Source organism: Rutidosis leptorrhynchoides, chromosome 1 (assembly GCF_046630445.1).
Source record: "Rutidosis leptorrhynchoides isolate AG116_Rl617_1_P2 chromosome 1, CSIRO_AGI_Rlap_v1, whole genome shotgun sequence".
NCBI lineage: Eukaryota > Viridiplantae > Streptophyta > Magnoliopsida > Asterales > Asteraceae > Rutidosis > Rutidosis leptorrhynchoides.
In genome coordinates this window covers 650,341,534-650,364,066 of record NC_092333.1, presented here as the reverse complement: position 1 = coordinate 650,364,066, position 22,533 = coordinate 650,341,534, and positions in this window count along the sequence as shown.

The following is a 22,533-nucleotide window of genomic DNA, read 5'->3' as shown; positions in this document are numbered from 1 at the left end:
CTAATTAGATCTCAATTATTGTGAACTCACAAGCAATTGTAGCCCAGCAGCTTATCCTAAACTTACATTATTTTTTATTTTCTGACCCTTTGAATATTGTAAACACCTAGAGTAAATGCTCAAACAATGTAACTCTGTTTGTGTTTTAAGGTTTGTATCATGTTCTAATTATGCCCTGGTGTTTGTAACACAATTATCGTATTGCAAGTCATGATTTTGCTTAACGCAGGCTCGGAAACCATAATGACTCCACCACCACAACAGTTGGAACAACAAGAAAAAGGCTCGGAAACCATAATGACTCTGCCACCACAGCAGTTGGAACAACAAGAAAAAACAAAACAAGGAACATCCAAGAGAACAGTTAGGCGGGTTCTATTCACTGAAGATTCGGATGAAGGAGAGGCCGCAACAAAGAAGCTTCGCGGTGAACAAAAACGGAAGAAGTAGGTTGCCGATACCAATCTTTTGGGATTAACATGTGATATGGCCAAAACAGACGGTTTTATTTATGCGGTGTCATTAGGCTGCAAGGCGTCAGAATTAACCACCAACAGGGGGTAATGGTTTTATATTTATATTTAGCGGGGCCTAAATCATACTACTCCTTATTATGAGTAAGGGAAGTATGACCTAGGGTCGTATTTTTGAGATATCAGTAGAATCGAACCTATATTTAAAGCTTAAGATAATCCTAAGGTGCAGGAGTAATGGCTTGTTACCTAATTTTTGGATTTTCTAGTTTATAAGATAAAGTAAAGTAAATGCGATAAAATTTGTAATTCAGATAAGGTTAAAACAAGCGCATGCTATGATTTCGTCAGTTACTTTGTCGGGATTATGGAATGCTGGCTCATGAATAGGCAGTGACCTTGTATTCATTACACTTGTCCTAAACGCCCATGTCATAAGACATGTCATTGGATAATGCGATAGGCTTGAAGATTCTGAATAGACAGCAACGTCCCTTACCCCCGACGCCAGTGCAGTCTGACTACAGGCATACACGTTCAGACGGCTCATCCAATTGAGCGACTCGGTTGGGTGACGTATTAACATTCCACAAAGGTCTAAACTTTCTTAAGCATAATAGGATACAGGGTTTGTCGTATCCGAGAGACGTGATGTGTTTTGATGCTTTCGTTAATGATTGGGTTTAAAAGATAGTTAGGCCCTTAAAAAGAGTTCAACCATAAAGAACACCATGGCCAAGTCAAGTTTGACTTCCATGAACACGTTCGGTTATCCTAAAGGTCCAATCCTTTATGTGTTTATACAAACAGTTCCTTAATTAACCAAGAATCCCTCAAGCGGGGTGCAATGCTTGAGACCATGTTATGGTGAAGTGTATTAATCAGCACTGATCGGGTTCCATGACTTACTTAGCAGAGGTACAACTTACAATAACCGCTGTGCTTCAGCGCGCACGTACGAAGTTTATATGCTTGGTGACTACACTAGCATCGTCTAGGACCGACAATGTACTAGGGGTCTAGTTAGATGTTTCACTATGAAAGAGTCCTCAGTTGGAATCCAAGGCTCGGTGGACTTACTACAACTGGTGTGCCTCGGTCAAACTTACGTTGTATCCGATAGACTTCTCTTACCAAGGGGTGACACAGATAGTGTACTCTGAATCGGGGTTCACGACTTCCCAATAATAGAGCCAATAACTACGTTCTATTAGTTGGAAAAGCGATTGAGTTTAAAGCATAATCAGAAAGCATCTCAACAACTTACACAAGCCATAATATTATTTCGACATTATAACTGACTACATCATAACATACACTAAAGATAACTACTCGCTAATCGTGGCAACAATATCACAAAGCATAATAATGGAAAACATTATATAAAGACAAAGGATTGAAGTACCAGTAGATTAAATGAGTTCCGAATACAAAAGTGACAACTTCAAACTCCAGACCGCTCTTAATACAATCTTCGGCGTTCTTCTCCGGGTACTAGGTTTCCCGCATGGAGTTGAAGACCTTGAAAGTATGACTAATATTGTAGAAAGAGAGAGAAAGAAGTGAATTGAAGTGTGTGTAAAAATGGATGACAAAGACCCTTTAAATAGACTTGAAATTTGCCTGCAAACGGCTGGCAGGCCGTTTGGCAAGCCGTTTGCAGTGCCTATTTTCCAGCCTTGCCCGTTTGCTTGACCCGTGTAGCAGGCCATTTGCCATAGTGGCATGCCATTTGGCAAGCCGTTTGGCCTGCCCTGGTTTGCTGAATTCACTGGATCGTAACTTGATTTCTTGTCTTTCACCGTTTTCGCTCTAGAATCTTCGTTTTAGCTCCGATTCTCTTGATTCTTTTTGCACCATCTTCGTAATCACTTGTTCTTCAATTTTAACCGACGAAGCAGGTATTTTGGTGATAAAGTTTGGAACTTTATTGTTTTTGGGCCTTAATACCGAGGTGAAGATGTGACTTTTTAGCCGATATCAAATATCCCACACTTAGACTTTGCTTGTCCTCAAGCAAACTTCTCGTTTTTACTTAAAGAAATCTTTTCGGAGTTTTTTTTCTAATAGCCTAAGCGGTTTAATTTTTATTATAAGAGCGAAAGATAAGGTGAGTCATCTATGTTAGGGTTAAAACTATCTCTGCAAGCATGCGAGGAGGTTACATACTTAAGCTAGCTTTCACGGGTCACTCAAATCACTCAAGTGTTTAGGGTTCCCTATAGATCTAAGAAACGAATTCACTCATAGCCAGTCATATTGCACCCATCGTCATAGGCTTGATAAAGACTCCAATCCTTGCTACTAATGTGAAAACGGTAGTAACCATAGCTTCTAGGTCATTTGTCAATGATGGAAATGAATTTTGGAGTGGTGGTGAAGTTGTTTTAAAGGGGTGAGAAAAAGGTAATATAGTCTTTTAAAGACTGTTATTCGAAATTTCAGAAAATTTAAGATAGATAGGAGTGATAAGCATTTGTGGTCAAGTTCTTCTTCGGCATTTCTCTTTATAAGTTATGCTCCTTTTTTCAGAACTTTGAAATATATATATATATATATATATATATATATATATATATATATATATATATATATATATATATATATATATATATATATATATATATATATATATATATATATATATATATATATAGGGGCAGGATCAATGGGGAAGTAACCAATCGGGGGGAAGCAAATTTTTTTTCTTCGTTTTTTTTGAATTTTTTTTCCGGCATCAAGATCACACGAAAATATGAACATTTAGAAGAGACACTTCGTGATGAATGTTATTATTTAGGCGGGAAAATGATCGACAAAAATAACATTCAAGATAATATTGTTCGTGAAGAATATGAACGTTTTTTTTTTATGTTTTGTGAAGTAAAATTTAGCCCAATTTAGAGTTTAGGGTTTAGGGTTTAGGGTTTGGTGTTTTGGGTTTATTCCATAAACCCAAAACACCAAACCCTAAACCCTAAACTCTAAACCGTTCGTGTTAAAAACTCAATCTAAATCCTAAATCTAAACCCTAAATCTAAACCCTAAACCCTAAATTTCTAAACCCTAATATCTAAACCCTAATATCTAAACCTCAATAGCTAAAACCTCAAAATACGCTCGAAAAATACGATAATTGTTATATATTACTTCTTCGAGCGTTTTCCCGCAAAAATAAAAACATTTATCACAAAGTGTCTCTACTAAATGTTCATATTTTCATCTCATCTATAATGTTCGTAAACAAAGTTTTTTCAAAAAATGAAAAAAAAAAGTTTTTGCTTCCCCCCGCTTCCCCCCGAATGGTTACTTCCCTCTTGATCCTACCACTATATATATATATATATATATATATATATATATATATATATATATATATATATATATATATATATATATATATATATATATATTTGGAGATTTAATCTCGAGAAACTTTTTACCGGTAAACTATTTCAAGACCTTTGCCATGATACTTGAGAGGTTTATAACATCGGATTTTCGGAAGGAATCTAATTTTCTGGTTTTTCGAGTGATAGTAAAGATGATGTGGTTGAAGTGGTGAAGGTGTGAAAGGCTTATTTTGACAAATGGCTAGCTCTTTTGATCATAACCGAATCGCATTTCGTTACTTGGAAATGTAGATCTAGAGCAAGTTCTGATTCTGAGTATAGACATCGGCACTCTCAACGGAAAATAGCGAAGCATTAAAGATGAATGCTGGTCTTATTTGGGTGCCTCACCATAATCAATTTAGGTCAATAATGCCTAGTCATGCAATGCTCTATTAGAGACTTGGTTCATCCCAACAAGATTTATACCTTACTTAAGCCTTAATTTTATTTACAAATGCTTCAGGTTTTCAAAAATACTTTTTCGGAAAGGCTTTCTCTTGTCAAAAATTTTGAAATTTGACTTAAGAACTTGGAATCTTCATAATGGGTTATTTTAATATCACATAAAAAGTTTATACCAACATCCCACACTTAGACGAACATTGTCCTCAATGTTCCCAGTGTATCCCACACTTGGGTGTTTTAGTTAAAAATTTGGGAGTATTTGTCTAGTGTTTATTTGGGTTGGAATCCTAAACTTAGTGATAAGCTAGGATGTGGCATAATTTAAAATTTAAGCTAGTAACGGGAAGAAAGGAGTACCCCCAGCAGATGTGGTTGCTTGTGAAGAAACTGGCTGGCTTGCAATCTTGGAAGTTACGTCCTTTATTTATCGGCTCATTTGTCATCCTTTATTCTTCTACTCTACTTTATTGCATGGGTTGCCTCCCGCGAAGCGCTTTTGTTTAAGGTCGTTAGCTCGATCGTAATGATGCCTAAAAAGCAGACATTCCCCTCTGGTAGTTGTGATCTTGGTCTTCTCGAGGGAATGTGAGTCTTGGTGGATAAATTCTGAGAAAGTGTCGGACTAAAAGTGGTAGCAGATCCGGTGCTTCTCTTGAAGATCTTCTGAAAGAGAGATAATGTGCGGTTTTGGCTCGTGACAGATCTTGAAGTCCGATAAGAATATGATCCACTGCTCTGCTGATTGATCCATGAACGTCAATCATTGAGGCGGTGCTGGTGGTGATTACTTCTCTGGTAGGATGTTCATTTTGGAGATCTTCAAATAGTATTAGAAATTGTATCTTCAGTATCTCAAAATCTTCTGAACGGTGGTCTCCACAGTAGGAGTCTGTAGCCTTGCACAGATTAGTTAAGAGGCGAAGCTGAAAAGAGGTGAAGAGCAGCCCTGACCCAAGCATTAATGTCACCGTCTTTGAGTATATCTCCCGACATCCAGCTTTGAATGTGAAACTAGGGTCTGTGGGCTCGTGGAAGATATGTTCTATCTGCTTCGTACCGTAGGTGGTAATGTTGACTCGGTCTGGTTCAAGATGAGAAAACGGACTGTTGCGTCTTACTTCTTCCGTGACTGTGTCTCGTAACTCTTTGATAATCAGATCAGCGTGGTGATCAATTGTTACGTAAATCACTAGCCTCTCTGATGTGCTTTTGAAATTATCTCTTTCCAAGAGAGCGAAAAAGCTGTGAATACCCTTGATCATTTGCAAATCAGAGTGATAAGTCGGCGTCCGGTGGAAAGACCCATATGCTTCCGGATGAGAGTCAGTAGTGCTCGTTGATTTGCTAAGAACGGAAGTGCAGATCCGGATAAGGCGTTGTAACCTTATAGTAAATGATCTTCTGATATCGACAGAATCTTGTCTCAAGAATAGTGCGAACCACTGAATTGTGCTCTCCTTGCCTTTCTTCGCGGTAGATATGATCGTGAAGGGTATTGATAAAGTCTTGAATGCGTCTCTGATAGCCATTATTCGTTCTGTTAAACGTAGCGTGAAACCAATTGTCGATTTACGGATGGCTTTGAGAATATCTTCAAATTCATCGGTGTCATTGATGAAGGTTATCATGTCGGCGTGAGTAGATATGACCGGAATTTGATCTGAAGAAGAGTCCGGTGTAGTGACCTGAACTTTTCCATGTTTATATATATTAAATGAAATTGATATTTACATGATTAAGTGTTTCCAACATGTTAAGCAATAAAACTTGTTACGACTTGATTATTTGAAATGAGTTTCATGTAGACAATTGACCACCCAAGTTGACCGGCAATTCACGAACGTTAAAACTTGTAAAAAAGACATGACGATATATATATGGATATACATATAGTTAACATGAGATTATGATAAGTAAGTATCTCCATAAGTATATTAACAATGAGTTATATACATAAAAATGAGACTACTAAGTTAAGAAACTCGAAACGATATATATAACGATTATCATTATTACAACGTCTTACTAAATACATATGTATCATATTAAGATATTGTTACACTATATTTAACATGATAAAATGATAATTATATATATATCATTAAGTATGTTAACAATTAACTACATATGTAAAACAAGACTACTAACTTAAGAATTTTGAAACGAGGCATATATGTAACGATTATCGTTGTAACGACATTTTAATGTATATATATCATATTAAGATATATTCATACATCATAATATCATGATAATGTAATAATTTAACATCTCATTAGATATAATAAACAATGGGTTAACAACATTAAATGAGATCGTTAACTTAAAGGTTTCAAAACAACACTTACATGTAACGACTAACGATGACTTAACGACTCAGTTAAAATGTATATACATGTAGTGTATTTAGATATATTAGTACACTTTTGAAAGACTTCAAGACACATATCAAAGTACTTCTACTTAACAAAAATTCTTACAATTGCATTCTCATTCATTTTCATCAACAATTCTACTCGTATGCAACCGTATTCGTACTCGTACAATACCCAGCTCCTAAACGTATATACTATTGGTATATACACATAATAATTTAGCTCTTAGAAGCCCTAGATAGTCAACAAACATGTGGAACCAACAATTAGACAACTAGCATGACTTATGAGCATGGAAACAAAAACAAGAACTCTTTTTAACCCCACTCACCTTCACCACTCACCACCTACTCCATTTCACTTCCAATTTTCTTCCCAATTCTCTGTCAAAACACATACACTCTTCCATGAACATCTAAGTTACTATTTTTCCAACAAAAATCATCAAATACACGCTTTGGTTATTACCTATAATCATCATAAAAACAATTACTCAAGAACACATCATGAACACTTCCAAGTTTACAAGTTTACTTCCAAGTTTCCTAATCCATTCCAAGCAATCATCTAAGATCATGAAACCTTTGTTATTTACAGTAGGTTATCTTTCTAAATCAAGGTAATATTCATATTCAAGCTTTGATTCAATTTCTATAACTATAACTATCTTAATTCGAGTAATAATCTTACTTGAACTTGTTTTTGTGTCATGATTCTATTTCAAGAACTTCCAAGCCATTAAAGATCTTTTGAAGCTCAAGTTATTTTTTTTCATTTCCAGTAGGTTTATCCACAAAACCTGAGGTAGTAATGATGTTCATAACATCATTCGATTCATGTATATGAAACTACCTTATTCGAAGGTTTAAACTTGTAATCACTAGAACATAGTTTAGTTAATTCTAAACTTGTTCGCAAACAAAAGTTAATCCTTCTAACTTGACTTTTAAAATAAACTAAACACATGTTCTATATCTATATGATATGCTAACTTAATTATTTAAAACCTAAAAACACGAAAAACACCGTAAAATCGGATATACGCCGTCGTAGTCACACTGCGGACTGTTTTGGGTTAGTTAATTAAAAACTATGATAAAATTTGATTTAAAAGTTGTTCTTATGGGAAAATGATTTTTATTATGAATATGAAACTATATCCAAAAATCATGGTTAAACTCAAAGTGAAAGTATGTTTTCCAAAATGGTCATCTAGACGTCGTTCTTTCGACTGAAATGACTACCTTTACAAAAATGACTTGTAACCTGTATTTCCGACTATAAACTTATACTTTTCTATTTAGATTCATAAATTTAAGTTCAATATGAAACCATAGCAACTTGAATAACTCAAAACGGATTTAAAACGAAGAAGTTATGGGTAAAACAAGATTGGATATTTTTACGTGTTGTAACTACGCGAAAATTGGTAACAAATCTATATTAATCATATCCTAGCTAACTCATATTGTATTATACATGTATTCTAATATATTATGTAATCTTGGGATACCATAGACACGTATGCAAATGTTTTGACATATCATATCGACCCATGTATATATATTATTTGGAACAACCATAGACACTCTATATGCAGTAATGTTGGAGTTAGCCATACAGGGTTGATGTTATGCGAGGTGTATATAAAATAGCTTTATTTTTACTAGGAAAAACTATTAAATACGATACAATTTTACACAAGATATTTATTTATTTATTTATTTACAAATGGGATATACCTAAACCTTGCTATAACACTATAGGCAGTGTACCTAATCGTAGAGTAGTATAGTTTTTAGTAAGTCCGGTTCATTCCACAGGGAGCGGGCTTATTGCACACTATATTTTTAAACAACTATATTTGTACAAAATATATATAATTATATATAATAATATATAAAAGGGGGTTTACCGTTTAATGACCGGTTTGTCGATTTTAAATAAAGCGTAAAGATAAATGACAATAATTAAAGTGCGTAAAATAAATAACAATATTTAAAGTTGCGATAATTAAAAGTGCATTAAATGAAATGACAGAAAATAAAAGTACGATGAAATATGAAATAAAAGTATTATGCTTATTTAAACTTCCGTAATCATGATATTTGACGTGTTGATTTTAGTTTTATGCCCATGGGTTAATTGTCCTTTGTCCTGGATGTATTTGAAACCTATCTAGTTTTTGTCCATAATAGTTCATCGGTCATAATTATAAACTGCTCGGCAAATTTAACCTTATACCCGAAGTCAAATATTCCAACTAACTGGGGATTCGAACTGTAACAAGGTCTTAATACTTTGCTTAATGAATACACCAGGTTATCGACTGTGTGTAAACCAAGGTTTTAATACTTTGTTAACAATTACACCAATTACCCTTGAATGTAATCCACCCCTGTTTTAATGAGTCCATTGACTATTAATCCATCCCCGTGTCCGGTAAAATGAACAATAATTCGTACTTATAAATATCCCGCTCATCGTGTCCGATTAAGCGTATGTGGTTATATATAGATACGTCAAATCATAACCTTTATATTAAATTAACGAGGTATCGTTAATTTAATATAAAGCCCATTAATAGCCCATAGTCTAATTTCCACAAGTGTCGTTCTTTTGTCCAAACCCCAATTATGGTACAAAACCTAATTACCCCGTCTTTAATATTTAGCTCAACATCATGATTACTTCGGCTCAAATAAGCATAATAATAACTTAAGTACGAGACATTAATTTAAAAAGGAGAATATAGCTTACATTGATTATTTATCGCGTAGTAGTACACGGACAGAGCTCCGACTTTAAAACCCGTAAAAATAACTTTTACATAATCCAAACTAATCTAATATAACACTAATCTATACTATATATATATATATATATATACATATATATATATATATATACATATATATATATATACATATATATATATATATATATATATATATATATATATTTATTTATTTATTATTTATTTATTACAGAGTATTATTATTATTATTTTATATATATTTTTAAAATTGCAGAAGCTCGTGGCCTTTTATAGGCATTTTGGAATCTGGCTGCTCCGCGAGTCGTGGAGTTTTTGGCCTTCAAACTCCGCGAGTCGTGGAGTTTGAAAATCCAGCTCACAAACTTCTGGCTCCTAGCTTGTCGACATAATAAATATATAAATATAAAATATAAAGAATTAATATAATTATTTATATATTATATTATATTCTTGTGCATAGTAGACTTGTAATTTTTGGTCCATTGCGTCGGGCGTTGATAGTTGACTCATGTCCCGGTTCCGGATTTTCGAACGTCCTTGCGTACAATTTAATATCTTGTACTTTGCGTTTTGTAACTTGTACTCTTGTCATTTTTAGACGTTCTTCATCAATAATTTGAACCTTTTTAATTGTATTTTGTACTTTTGAACTTTTTGGACCTTTGTGTCTTCAAATCTTCGTTTTCGCCTTTTGTCTTCGCACTTATTTATTTAAACAATTACAATGAAAATATAATACAATTACAAATGAAAACCTATTATTTAGGAGGGATATTGCTATGAAATATATGTTCCTTTTTAGCCTTATCAAATATCCCCACACTTGAACGTTGCTTGTCCTCAAGCAATACAGAACTTGAAATAAAAACATACATGAATCACTTTTTTATTCATCACACTTTGTACATCAGTGATTTTGATATGGTGGTATAAACAATGATAGTAACGATAGAACCATGGTTAAAGGTGGGTGTGTCATCCACAGTTGCCTCGGGTTTAGGTCAACGACACTTGCAATCAAATAGCCGATTTACTTTCGGTTTCCAAAGCAAAGTGCACATTTGAAAGGCGGTTTACAGTCCCACATGACTATGAAAATTTAGATCCTTAAGGAAATTGGATCTTTATGAAAACATTTGATCTTTTGAAAATTCAATCTAGCTTTTACCCTAGATAAGTTTTCCGGAATAACCCTTCACCGGTGTTGCAAAATATTTTTGTGGGTTTTGGGGTTTCAGATTTGAAAATTTTAGCTCAAAACTTATGGTTTTGTGTCACCCATTTGCTAACCTTGTATTAGGAAAGCAACACGTCCAGTTTACTTGTCCCGTATATTACCTTTCGACAAACTACCGTCCGGTTGTAAAGGAAAGCGATGAACAAGAAACTATTAAGGCAATGTCTAATGACATGCATTTGATTATGGTCCACAAACGTGTCGGATGCTAGTACTATCCTTTGTAGGAGCAATAGTAAAGATCATCCTATAATTTTTTCGGCCTGGCACAAGGTCCTGTCTTTGACCATGCTATGCAACCACCGTTCTTACGGTTGACACCCGATTTGGTTCAGGTGACCTAATGAATTCCAGGTGAATTCCTAGGATTTTACGTTCAATGGTAATGAATGCATTGAAAATAGGTTTTCAGAAAATAAATCGGTTTTAATTTTGATCAAAATATTTTCTCGTTCAAGCTCGAGTTTAGATATCATTGAATTCCATGAGTTTGTAATTCTCGATCTTTAAGGTCAATCTCAAGGATCGAGTAATATCAGGATTAAAAGCTGATTTTTAATCTTTAAGGAGATTATCCTTTCTGGGGGTCTGATTCATTAGTCTTATCAAGCTAATTTGCACGGCGCCCTCCCCATTTTACGAGATAGATCCTCTCATGGTTAGGATAAGTCTGACCACATGGCGACCCTGTTTGATGCTGAGGTCCGTGGATTTCCTGCTGATTTTAGAGATGACTTTTCTAGATTTTTCGTCAACCTACAGCTGGTCTGGACGACAACTTCTTGACCTAAATCAAGAAGCGCGTGTCTTTTTCGTAAGATTTTACTTCCTTTTAATGATGGAATTGATTCATCGTGTAAATCCATCTTTTCTTTTCTTTCATCGGGTAAAATAGTTAATTTAGTCCAAAACAAAAGCACCTGCAATAAACTTTACAGAAACATATGCTAGATAGTTTTTAATTGAATAACTAGGTACATTCTCCCCACACTTAGTTTCTTTCTTTGCCTTTTTATTTTCCTTTATTCCATTTTAAATGAATTCAAGCGTTTTTAGGGTGTTTCTCCATTTATGTCCTTTCCGAGGTAACGATAATTTCGGTATTAACACCTAATTTTTATCTTTCATAAATATGTATAAACATGATTTTGAATTCATTTAGTTTAAAATTTTTCAAATTTTCACAAAATTTGGCAAATAAAACCAAGTGTAAACCCGAGAGAATTTATAATCCTTCCCCACACTTAAGATCATGCAATGCCCTCATTTGCATGGAATTAGACTATAATTATAAATTCATGAGGGTGATTAGTGTAGAAAAGTGATTAAGAATACCTAGTTTGTACTTACAAAGCTCGTCGAATGATAGATGGCGCGCCTCATCGTTCATTCCTTCTTGTTTTATCACACATACTTTTTTTTTTCAAAAACGGTTGCTTTTCTGAACTGTTTGCTAATATTTGAAAATGCGTCTTTTACCCTTACTTATTATGCATGTTTATTTAACGAGTTATGCACTAACCCGAACCCCTAATTTAATGTTAAGTGGGGTTAGACTTCCCCATACTTAGCTGACGACATGTGAATTCGGTAGAATAAGTTCCACGAATTAAAATAGTGAGCCAGTTATTTACATCTCGGGTGATATAAAATATATCAATGGGTTTAAAGTTTAGACCCACCCGATCGTCACTACTTAATTCTTTTTTAAGTGTAGCTTTTAGTAAATGGATATGTCTCTTTTCTGGTTCTTGGTCAAATGGATCGATATACACCGACATATATATTATAGGATGGACAATTTCTAACGTTTCCTTTCCTTCATTCTCGAGATCAAAGTTTTCACCTCTATTACCCAATTGGGTGAAATCCGAAGTGTCATTATATATTACAGCTCGTAGTTCATCTTCGGTAGATGACTCATCTATTGAAAATATTGGGTTGGAAGGTTGTGGAATGGTGAATTTCGGGATCGAAGTAAATTCTTCTTCATTAACGGTCCTTATCAGTCCCTCCATTTTGGTCTCGGGGGTAAAATTTTCAACGTTATCGTTTTCCCAAGAGTACAAATTTGTCTTCCTTACTTCTTCTTCATCCATTGATGGATCGATGATTTCGTCGGTAGAGGCTAATGTGTCGATATGTTGTAAAGCTGAATAAAAAGTATCATCGGGATAGTTGGTGATTTCGAAGCTCTCGAATTCATCAAAATTCGATGATATGAGATTTTCTTGCACAATACTCCTCAGATCAACAGGTGTGTAATCTGATAGAGTTTCAGCTTGCCGATTTACAAACTCTCTCATTTGTTCATTTTGAGCATCGAGTTCTTCGAGTTTGATTTTCATATTGTCTAATAAATTTTCAGACACGTAATTTTCCTCGTCTACTGGTTGTTGAGTTTGGAAATATTCTTGGGAATAATCCCAATTTGAATTGTATTCTTCGTAATCGTTCCATTCAGGTTCCGTGGGTGCGTAATTTTCCATAGGAACGTAATAGTAACATTCCCATGTTGAGTGATAATCTCCACAGATTTCACAACCAGTTATCGTTTCGTCATTCGTGATCCAAGATTGACCGAACGAATTGTCATCAAAACCCGTTTGAGAGTATTGATTTAATTGATTTTGGATATCAAAAAGAGTTTCCATAGCCTTTTTTTCAAAATTTTCCATTTTATTGCGATAGCCAAATTTTAGCTACAATGTGGTGCATTTACTAATTATCCTATTAGTTATAAAAATAGAAAAACTTATATAAGTTGTCCAATTATATAGACTTTTCTGCTTTTGCCCACGTTTCGAATAGCCAATAGATGCAGCAGGGAGCCAGAACCCTTTAAATCGGAAGCTCACAACTCAGCCACTAACAAATTCAACTATTACTACGAAGCAGAAAATTTGGATGTCTATCAATTTAACCGCTTAAAATAATTTTTCGTTTGGAATTATTAGAGAAGAAGTAGAGAAAATTTCTAAGTCCTAAAAACTAGCGTGTCGAGAAATAAGAAAGAAAAAGATTGCGAGTCGAAAAATATCGAAAAATAAAAGTGTCGAAAAATAATAGGCGTCGAAAAATAAAAATAAGAAAGTAGCGCGTCGAAACTTAAAAAGGAATTAAAAACTAAGAATTAAAAGTTGCGTCTAAAAATATTAAAGCTTAAAAGAAAAACTATATCTCAAATGGTAATAACTTAAAAAGGTATTAAAATATAAAAACGGCGTCGCAAAATTCTAAAGCACCTAAATCTTAGTCTAAAGAAAAAGCACTTAAGGGATTTTACGCCAAAGCCTAAAAATCTAAAAATAAAAATAAGCTACGGCAAAATACTAGAACTTAAAACTAGCTACGAATAATAAACGATAAAAATACAAATTATAATTAAAATGATAAAAATACAAATTTTATAAAAATATTATTTTTATATTATATTTTATAAAAGTATTAATTTAAATATATATTTAATAATACTAATTAATATTTAAAATACAAATTAATTTAAAAACTAAAACTAAATATTAATATTAAATATAAACCTAATTAAGTTTTAATAATAATAATTAAATTATACTCGTAATAAATGCCAAATTAGGGTTCTGGGTGCGTCTGTCAGGGCGGCTCCGCGAGTCGTGGAGTTTTAAGCCTGCAAACTCCGCGAGTCATGGAGTTTGAAAGACGTTTTTTTTTTTTAAATTTTATATTGTTTTTCTAAAATGATATATAAATATATTTATAGAAAAATAAATTAAAAATATAGCGTTTCGCCGACGTCCCCGGCAGCGGCGCCAAAAACTTGATGTTATGCGAGGTGTATATAAAATAGCTTTATTTTTACTAGGAAAAACTATTAAATACGATACAATTTTACACAAGATATTTATTTATTTATTTACAAATGGGATATACCTAAACCTTGCTACAACACTATAGGCAGTGTACCTAATCGTAGAGTAGTATAGTTTTTAGTAAGTCCGGTTCGTTTCACAGGGAGCGGGCTTATTGCACACTATATTTTTAAACAACTATATTTGTACAAAATATATATAATTATATATAATAATAAATAAAAGGGGGTTTACCGTTTAATGACCGGTTTGTCAATTTTAAATAAAGCGTAAAGATAAATGACAATAATTAAAGTGCGTAAAATAAATAACAATATTTAAAGTTGCGATAATTAAAAGTGCATTAAATGAAATGACAGAAAATAAAAGTACGATGAAATATGAAATAAAAGTATTATGCTTATTTAAACTTCCGTAATCATGATATTTGACGTGTTGATTTTAGTTTTATGCCCATGGGTTAATTGTCCTTTGTCCTGGATGTATTTGAAACCTATCTGGTTTTTGTCCATAATAGTTCATCGGTCATAATTATAAACTGCTCGGCAAATTTAACCTTATACCCGAAGTCAAATATTCCAACTAACTGGGGATTCGAACTGTAACAAGGTCTTAATACTTTGCTTAATGAATACACCAGGTTATCGACTGTGTGTAAACCAAGGTTTTAATACTTTGTTAACAATTACACCAATTACCCTTGAATGTAATCCACCCCTGTTTTAATGAGTCCATTGACTATTAATCCATCCCCGTGTCCGGTAAAATGAACAATAATTCGTACTTATAAATATCCCGCTCATCGTGTCCGATTAAGCGTATGTGGTTATATATAGATACGTCAAATCAAAACCTTTATATTAAATTAACGAGGTATCGTTAATTTAATATAAAGCCCATTAATAGCCCATAGTCTAATTTCCACAAGTGTCGTTCTTTTGTCCAAACCCCAATTATGGTACAAAACCCAATTACCCCGTCTTTAATATTTAGCTCAACATCATGATTACTTCGGCTCAAATAAGCATAATAATAACTTAAGTACGAGACATTAATTTAAAAAGGAGAATATAGCTTACATTGATTATTTATCGCGTAGTAGTACACGGACAGAGCTCCGACTTTAAAACCCGTAAAAATAACTTTTACATAATCCAAACTAATCTAATATAACACTAATCTATACTATATATATATATATATATGTGTATATATATATATATATATATATATATATATATATATATATATATTTATTATTTATTTATTATAGAGTATTATTATTATTATTTTATATATATTTTTAAAACTGCAGAAGCTCGTGGCCTTTTATAGGCATTTTGGAATCTGGCTGCTCCGCGAGTCGTGGAGTTTTTGGCCTTCAAACTCCGCGAGTCGTGGAGTTTGAAAATCCAGCTCACAAACTTCTGGCTCCTAGCTTGTCGACATAATAAATATATAAATATAAAATATAAATAATTAATATAATTATTTATATATTATATTATATTCTTGTACATAGTAGACTTGTAATTTTTGGTCCATTGCGTCGGGCGTTGATAGTTGACTCATGTCCCGGTTCCGGATTTTCAAACGTCCTTGCGTACAATTTAATATCTTGTACTTTGCGTTTTGTAACTTGTACTCTTGTCATTTTTAGACGTTCTTCATCAATAATTTGAACCTTTTTAATTGTATTTTGTACTTTTGAACTTTTTGGACCTTTGTGTCTTCAAATCTTCGTTTTCGCCTTTTGTCTTCGCACTTATTTATTTAAACAATTACAATGAAAATATAATACAATTACAAATGAAAACCTATTATTTAGGAGGGATATTGCTATGAAATATATGTTCCTTTTTAGCCTTATCAAGGGTTGAGGTTGATTCTAAAAATATATATACTTTGATTTGTGATCTAGCCTGAGACGTGTATACACTGGGTCGTGGATTGATTCAAGATAATATGTATCGATTTATTTCTGTACATCTAACTATGGACAACTAGTTGTAGGTTACTAATGAGGACAGCTGACTTAATAAACTTAAAACATTAAAACGTATTAAAAATGTTGTAATTATATTTTGAACATACTTTGATATATATGTACATATTTGTTATAGGTTCGTGAATCGACCAGTGGCCAAGTCTTACTTCCCGAGGAATTAAAAATCTGTGAAAGTGAGTTATAGTCCTACTTTTAAAATCTAATATTTTTGGGACTGAGAATACATGCGCTGATTTTATAAATGGTTGACGAAATAGACACAAGTACTTATAACTACATTCTATGGTTGGATTATTATACCGAATATCGTCCCTTCAAGTCAGGTAACCTATGAATTTGGGAAATGGCTCCTAATTGACGCGAATCCTAAAGATAGATCTATGGGCCTAACAAACCCCATTCTGGAATTTGGAATGCTTTAATACTTCGATTTATATGGTGATTGCGATTGCCAATTTATGACATACTTGCGAGTATGCGGGGAATATTCTATATGCATTATGTTAATGTCGGTTACCAGGTGTTCATCATAGAATGATTTTTCTATACTTGCGAGTGTAGGATTATTGAATAAATGAAATCTTGTGGTATATTATATTAATTTGATAATATATAGGTTAAACCTATAACTCACCAACATTTTTGTTGACGTTTAAAGCATGTTTATTCTCAGGTGATTATTAAGAGATTCCGCTGTTGCATGCTAATATATGGACAAGACTTGGTGTTAGCATGCTTGTATAATATTGTTTAAAAATGCATTCGAGATTTACTTTGTTGTAACATATTAATATTGTAAACCAATATGTATTGGTAGTGTGTAAGTGTGATATTTTTAGATTATCATTTCTGATAATCTAGGTGGTGTCCTTTTAACCTTGTCGATAAAATAAAGGTTATGGTTTGTTTTAAAAACGAATGCAGTCTTTTAAAAACGTCTCATATAGAGGTCAAAACCTCGCAAAGAAATCAATTAATATGGAACGTTTATAATCAATATGAACGGGACATTTCAGTTGGTATCAGAGCGTTGGTCTTAGAGAACCAGAAAATTTGCATTAGTGTGTCTTATCGAGTTTGTTAGGATGCATTAGTGAGTCTGGACTTCGACCGTGTTTTCTTTAAAAATGATTTCTTAATATTTTTTTTTGTTGGAAACTACAAATTGTAACATGTAAATATTATGTGATAAATTAATCTCTTAACATGTTTGATATTGTGTGATAGATGTCTACCTCTAGTACAAATCCCATCGACTCACCTAATAACAATGAAGAGTCGAATATATATTAGGAAGATTCACAAATTCCCGAAGAGGAACCGGAAGAGGTGGAACCGGAAGAAGAGGAACCGGAAGAGGAGGAACCGGAAGAGGAGGAACCAGAAGAAGAAGAGGTTCTGGAGGAAGAAATATTGATACCTACAGTAAATCGATTAAATAAAATAAAATCCTCAACCAACGGACCAAAGTTAAAAATGGTCAATGGTGTTTCCGCCAAGGAAGCAAAATATTGGGAAGATTACCAATTTTTCGATGAATCGGATCCCGATGAGGATTCTGATGATGTTATAGAAATTACCTCGACCCAATTTAATAAAGCAAAAGAAAATAATCGGGGAAAAGGTATAAAAATAGAGAAACCTGATTCCAACCCCGATGAACTTTACATGTATCGGTGATAATGCTAAAAACGAACATATATTTCATAGCATTATTCCTCAAGAAAGACAAACTTTTAGTTGCAATTGTTCTATTTACAAGTGAGATTCGTTTAAATAATAAAAGGTGAAGACAAAAGATAGATTCGACGAATTGAAGACGCAAACGAACAAAAAGCTCAAAAGTACAAAAGACAATAAAAAAGGTTCCAATTATTGACAAGAAACGTCTCGAAATTACAAGAGTACAAGATTTAAAACGCAAAGTACAAGATATTAAATTGTACGCAAGGACGTTCGAAAATCCGGAACCGGGACCAGAGTCAACTCTCAACGCTCGACGCAACGGACTAAAAATTACAAGTCAACTATGCACATAAATATAATATAATATTTAAATAATTCTTATAATTATTTAATATATTATATTTATATTTAAAACCGTCGGTAAACAAAGAGCCATGCTTGTGTGAGCTGTAAAAGTAAACTCCGCGACTCGCGGAGTTAGAAGGCCAAAATGGCCGCGAGTCGCGGAACCCCAATTTCAGAAACTCCCTATAAAGCTCGCGCATTCTGATCGTAAAAAATCATCTTTTTCTTCTTCTCCTCATTCATACGTAAAATATATATATATATATATATATATATATATATATATATATATATATATATATTTAATTTATATTTTAATTATAATTATAATTCTAATAATAAGGGTATGTTTGCGAATGTTGTAAGGGTGTAAGTCGAAATTCTGTCCGTGTAACACTACGCTATTTTTAATCATTGTAAGTTATGTTCAACCTTTTTACATTAATGTCTCGTAGCTAAGTTATTATTATGCTTATTTAAAACGAAGTAATCATGATGTTGGGCTAATTACTAAAATTGGGTAATTGGGCTTTGTACCATAATTGGGGTTTGGACAAAAGAACGACACTTGTGGAAATTAGACTATGGGCTATTAATGGGCTTTATATTTGTTTAACTAAATGATAGTTTGTTAATGTTAATATAAAGATTTACAATTGGGTGTCCCTATAAATTACCATATACACTCAATCGGACACGATGGGCGGGGTATTTATATGTACGAATAATCGTTCATTTAACCGGACACGGGAATGGATTAATAACCACTAGAATAATTAAAACAGGGGTGAAATTATGTACAAAGACACTTGGTATAATTGATAACAAAATATTAAAACCTTGGGTTACACTCAGTCGACATCCTGGTGTAATTATTAAACAAAGTATTAAAATCTTGTTACAGTTTAAGTCCCCAATTAGTTGGAATATTTAACTTCGGGTATAAGAATAATTTAACGAGGACACTCGCACTTTATATTTATGACTGATGGACTGTTATGGACAAAAACCAGACGGACATATTAAAAAATCCAGGACAAAGGACAATTAACCCATGGGCATAAAACTAAAATCAACACGTCAAACATCATGATTACGGAAGTTTAAATAAGCATAATTCTTTTATTTCATATTTAATTTCCTTTACTTTATATTTAATTGCACTTCTAATTATCGCATTTTTATTGTTATTGTATTTAATTGCACTTTTAATTATCGTACTTTTTAATTATCGCAAGTTTATTTTATCGCACTTTTATTATTCGCAATTTCATTATCGTTATTTACTTTATGCTTTAATTTAAGTCTTGTATTTATTTTTAATATTTTACATTTGGTTTTAACTGCGACTAAAGTTTTAAAATCGACAAACCGGTCATTAAACGGTAAAAACCCCCCTTTATAATAATAATATTACTTATATATATATATTTGTATTTTTATAAAAGTAAACTAATATAGCGTTAAACATTGTTTAAAAAGATTACCCGTGGAACGAACCGGACTTACTAAAAACTACACTACTGTACGATTAGGTACACTGCCTATAAGTGTTGTAGCAAGGTTTAAGTATATCCATTCTATAAATAAATAAATATCTTGTGTAAAATTGTATCGTATTTAATAAGTATTTCCTTGTAAAATTTAATAGTATTTTATATACACCTCGCGAAACATCAAGTATTTTTAGCGCCGCTGCCGGGGAGTCTCTTAAAAGCCGGAAGCACAACGCTACATAAAAAAAAAACGCGTCAGTTTTAAACTGTTCCAGGTTTGAATTTCTGAACCCCGCGACTCGCGGGGTTTGATGCTTTGAATACCGCAAGTCGCGGAGTAAACCTGACACGCTGACAGAAACCCTAATTCAGTATTAATTACGAGTAATTATTAATAATTATTATTTTAAACCCTAATTAATTATTATTATTACAATTAGTTTTATTATAATTAGTTTTACTTTTTATTTAATTTGTTTTATTTAGTTAAATTAGTTTAATTAAATTGTAAAATTAGTAGTTTTATTAAATAAATAATATAAAAAATAATATTTTTTAAAAATTGTACTTTTTACAACTTTTTGTATATTTTTATATTTTGTCCCTTTTTAATCGTTGTAGCGTAATATTTGTATTTTTAGCTAGTTTTTAGTTTTGAACTCAGTTTTTGCCATAGTAATTTCTACTTCTAGATTTTTAGGCTTTGCCGTAGAATTCCTTAAGTGCTTTTTGTTTAGACTAAGATTTAGGTGCTTTAGAATTTTGCGACGCCTTTTTAAATTTTAGTTTCTTTTTAAGTTATTTCCATTTGGGATATAGTTTTTCCTGTAAGCTTTAATATTTTTAGACACCTTTTACTATGTACCAATTATCATTCCAATTAGTTATCTCAATTTGCGATTATAATTTTAAGTTAGTTGTAGTAATAAGGTTAGGTTAGTCAAGTATTTTTAATTTTTATAAGTTTCTTTTATTTTTCCGTCACCTTTTATTTTTCAACCATTTTTCTTTTTCGACCTTTTTCGACGAACTCTTTTTCTTTCTTATTTCTCGCTATTCTAGTTTTAGGACATAGATTTTTATTCTACTTCTTATCTAAATTTTCTTAAAATTACGAAAATTTATTTTAAGTGGTTAAATTGATAGACATCAAAATTTTCTGGTTCGTAGTAATAGTTGGATTTGTACGTGGACCGGGTTATTGGAGCCAAACAGTCCTCAATTATATTAAGACCAAACGAATCCTGCCCCTCTGCTGCATCTTTTGGCTATTCGAAACGTGGGCAAAATCAGAAAAGTCTATTAATTGGATAACTTATTATAATTTTTCTTTCCTTTTAAAAACTAATAGGATATTCAGTGAATGCACCGAGCAAGACGTTCAACACCTTTTGTACGTTCACCACCTGTAACAAGATCAAGACATTTAGCAAATATTACTGCCGTTGATTTTTCTTTAGAATCGTCATCCAGTCGACCAAGTACTTCAGTTCAAATTTCCGATAATCCATTTTTTGAACCCGACCTCACAATTGAGAATCCGGAGAATATTCAGGAACGATTCGTAGATCCTGAACCACTAAACTTTCCCCCGGAACCACCAATCATTCAAACAGAGATTGTTGAGGAACGAACTATTAAATCAGAATCCTCTAGTGATTCCGATTCAACAAATTCAATTATGGAGAATCTGGAACCTTTAAGTATGGAAGACCGAATGAGAGCTAAACGCACTGGCCAAGGTCACGCAATTATTCATCCAGACATTAATGCGCCAGATTATGAAATCAAAGGACAAATTCTACACATGGTGACTAATCAATGCCAATTTAGTGGTGCGCCGAAGGAAGATCCAAATGAACATCTACGTACCTTTAATAGGATCTGCACACTATTTAAAATCCGAGAAGTGGAGGATGAACAGATATATCTCATGTTATTTCCCTGGACTTTAAAGGGAGAAGCCAAAGATTGGTTGGAATCGTTACCTGAAGGGGCGATTGATACATGGGATGTTTTAGTTGACAAATTTCTTAAACAATTCTTTCCTGCATCTAAAGCCGTAAGACTTCAAGCAGAAATTGTTACGTTCACACAGAAACCAAATGAAACTCTATATGAGGCGTGGACAAGATATGGAAAGTTGTTAAGAGGATGTCCGCAACATGGTTTAGACACCTGTCAAATAGTACAAATATTCTACCAAGGATGCGACATCACTACAAGGAAAGACATAGATATAGCAGCTGGTGGTTCTATTATGAAGAAAACCGAAACTGATGCTTACATAATTATTGATAACACTGCTTCCCACTCACATGAGTGGCACCAAGAAAAAGACATCGTTAGATCATCTAAAGCAGCTAGAGCCGATTCTAGCCATAACTTAGATTCCATTTCCGCAAATATAGATGCCGTGGAGAGACGAATGGAAAAGATGACTAAAGATATTCACTCAATACGAATTAGTTGTGAGCAGTGTGGAG